The sequence below is a fragment of the Lactuca serriola genome, chromosome 4 (assembly GCF_051521515.1).
Source record: "Lactuca serriola cultivar US96UC23 chromosome 4, Lser_US96UC23_V15, whole genome shotgun sequence".
Taxonomy (NCBI): Eukaryota; Viridiplantae; Streptophyta; class Magnoliopsida; order Asterales; family Asteraceae; genus Lactuca; species Lactuca serriola.
The window spans coordinates 185973677-185977747 of NC_136411.1; positions in this window are offsets into that span (position 1 = coordinate 185973677).

Here is a 4071-nt window from a genome sequence, read left to right on the forward strand (position 1 = left end):
GTTTATGCTTTATAAAAATCAGTGTACTTCTTTTAATAAAAATGCTGCGGAATTTGTTCCCAGAAAAACATGATAAATACGTTATTAAAATATTTTCGAAGAAACATATTTTATTCATTTTAAAACATTTGGGATGTCATCGTTAATACAGAAACATAAGCATAAACAGAACTTACATTTATTTACACTAGTGATCTACATCTCTTTAAATCTCTCAGTGTAATGTGACTTCATATCAACACCTGTGATATAAATAAACTGAGTGGGTCAGGTTGGGAAACCTGGTGAGTACATAGGGTTTTCAACCCACAATAATACAATTATTATGTTCAAACAATCAAACAATCAACCCAATTACCCAACCCCATTATCTTCTTTACTCTTAAGGATCTACCCTAAGAATCAACCCTTCCTCGTTCATACATTCCTAAGGATCATCCTAAGGAATCGGCACGAAGTCCATCGTCACCGGGGTTTAGGCACTAAGTCTGCATAGTCGCCGAAATTTATACATCGGGCACTAAGTCTGGATAGTCGCTAGGGTGTTGGCATCAAGTCTAAATGATCACCAAGGTTTAGGCACCAAGTCTGCATGATCGTCAGGATTTAGGCATCAAGTCCACATGATCACCAAGGTTTAGAGTACACCGAGTGAACACATCGTTCACAACACTTACAGGTTGCGAGCCTGCTAGTGTTCCACTGGACTGTCTAGAATAGTCCGTGGTTGTCATTCATACTCTGCTGAATGACGGGGCCATCGTTTGGGAAAAGGCTTCTCACATCGTTCACCTCTCACCCTCACCTCGTGGTCTATAACACCTCTCAACTCATCGTCCAACTTATATTCCATCTATTATATCTACCCATGTTTTATCCCAACATTTTCGTAGATATAAAATACATATACAGTTTAAATCGTTTAAAACGTGTATAAAATCGTTCAACTAGCATAGACAACAAGTACTCAGATAATATGCACACATAACACATAATTTATATAGAATACTTCATATCTATGTGTAAGATGAAAGTAACCATGCACTCACTTGAAAGGTGGTGACTCAGCACTCGGACAACGCTTCAATACTCTCAAAATAATTTTCCTTCGATAAAACCTAGTATCAACACCACTAGGGTTTAGTCTAACGATAACCACGACAAATTAATAGCCTGAATATTATTATTATTATATAAGCGTTAAATAACATTCAATATAACTCATAATAATAGCCTAAATAATTATTTTAAGGACCTAATAACATTACTATAATTATTTGGAAACTATATTAAAAATTGCGTAAGCGTAGCTCACTTACAGCGAAGTTTATCGAAAATCGGAACTTTATTTGGAGCAGCGTTTCGAAACCGTAAGACCCTTTTTCTCGGAACTTCGGGAGCCTCGGGGCTTCCTTAGGGTGATAAGGGATTTTTCCTAGGGTTTAAGGGGTTAAAATAGGCTAGAGAGAGAAAGTTTAGAGAGAGATATGAGAAAGGTGTGAGAAATTCGGAGGAGTTCGGACCCCTTTTATAGGCGCCAGCAGCCTCGGTTACGCTGGGCGTACACCTCGGATAATGTTGCCAGCCGAAGCTAGCTGTCTCGCACCGTCGGATGGATCAAATTGGAGCTACGCGGGGCATAACTTCTTCGGATGCGGGGCGTACTGCGAGGAGTGACGTGTCCGAATCCGAAGCGATGCCCTGATCAGCGATGGACGGTCTAGATCGCGCCACGTCATCACATCTAGCGACAGCTTCGCAAATTCGAGTTTAATCTTTAAAAATTCGTAACTTTCGTATAGAAGCTCTGTTTTCGACGTTCTTTATATCCACGGGAAGGCGGGAACGTACTCTACAACTTTCATTTAGACTTTGTCGGCTAATTTTGACTCAATTTTAAATTTTATATTATTAACAGGCCGGGACAGGATTGGTCCGTTAAATTCTCATAACTTCTTCATCCGACGTCCGTTTTCGCCCATCTTTTTCTCGTTACGCTACTCTTAAGGAGATCTTCGATTCTCGTTTAGGTCGTGTCGGCTAAAAATCACTCGATCTAATATTCGAATTTCGGGTTATACACCGCTAATCCGAAACTTCGAAAAATCATAACTTCTTCATTATAACTCGGATTTTGGCATTCTTTATATGTACGGAAACCTTGTGACATATACTACAACTTAGTTCAAATTATTTATTCTAAATAATATTTTGTCGAAAAGTCATTTTCGACCCCTATTATCTCTAAATTCATTAGGCCGGATCTACGGGCGTTACAATTATCTCCCCCTTAGGATGATTACGTCCCAAAATCATCAACGGAACATGGCTCACATGATGACTCCATATGATATCTCTTCATCCTAAGTAATAATTGTAACTTGATGTTTCTTCGAACGAGTATCTAAATCTAAGACTTCCTGACTACAGGCAGTGCCCGATATTAGACCCGCTCTCTATCTCATGTTAGACTTTCAATCATGATCTTCATGTCACGATCTCGATCTTTATTGGAGACTCCTTCAACCTTGAGATAAGTTTCTTCCTTCGATTATCATAATAGACCGATGGGTCATGTTCTAATGACCTCTCATCATATGTTGCAACGCTCAGAATCAGGTCTCTTAGAGTCAAATTCCAAAACAGAGTATACCTTCCTTCATGTTCTAATGTGATACAATCACATTTCAATATGTAGCATTTCTAGCTACCAACTTCTTTAACAATCATCGCGATACTTCTACTGATCGCCTTGGTTAATCCTTCCAGCTTAAGTCAGGTGCTACATCAAACTTAGTTCTTTGAACCACGTAACATACTTATTGTAGTCGGACTCAATTTGATATGACCACTAGGGTCGGAATAACAACAATCTTCTTAGTCATTACTGAAATGATGGTAACGACATGCTTGAATAGAACGGAAGCAATTATTGGCTTCTTAGTAACCTTGTGAGTTTCCTTGATCCAAGCATGAGTCCTGTGCTTCCAGTAGTATATGCATCTACTACCTTTCACACCTACTCATATTTGTCCCAAGTATCGTCTCGCAGTCCCCAAGTCATCTCACAAGAAAATCACATAACAGTTTAACACATCAGATAGCAAAACGAAGGTTTTATTATTTCTTGAAACTATTACAGAGGTGTTCAAGTTCACCCTAGACTATGCCTCTAATAGGCTACATCATACGATACTATGGCTACTGCATAACTTGATCTTCAGATATGAAGTCCTCATCCTTGATTCCTCGCATGGTTTTCTGCTTCGTCGAGAATCATGTGGAATGCTCTTGGCCTTGGTGGTGTGTTTAGCCTTGCTACCTCGTTTTTATTTGGTCAGTCCCTAGAGATATGCCATTCTTTGTTACATCCATAACACACCTTCTTGTTGGACGTACACTTGTTGGCATAATGCCCTGTCTTTCCATATTTGTAGCAAGTCACCTCCTCGCCACATTTCCCGAAGTGCTTCTTTTAACACTTCTCGCACCACTTGGATTCACGTGCTCCTCCTTCTTCCATTTTTTAGAAATTCCTTTCTTTGTTGGATTTTGAAGATCCTTCATGCTTCCTTTTTTCTCATGCCTTGTCTTTTTCTAGACCCTTTTCTCTTATCTGGGTCTCTACGTTCTTAGCTGCCCTAACAACTGTTTTCAAGGTAGTTGCCATTTTGACCATTGGGCCAGAGTCAGTGGGTAATCCGTTAGCAAACCTATCAATCTTGGAGAGTTCAGTAGGAACCAAGTAGGGAAATAGCTTCATCCTCTCGGTGAATGCGGTGGCGTACTCATCAACACTCATCTTCCCTTTCTTAAGGTTCTGAAACTCGTTGTTTAGGTCTATCAGATCTATCTCTAAGCAATACTGCATTTTCAACTGTTCCAAGAACTCCTCCCATGACATCCTTAGGGCTTCTCCTTGTGGCATCGTATCTGCCAATAGCTTCCACCAGCTCAAGACTCCAGTTTTCAGCTGTCTTACTGCGAAGACAGTCTTCTGTTTCTCGCTACAGCTGCAGCTCTCAAACACCATCTCCCTCTCAGATATCCAATCCATAATCTCAACAGGCT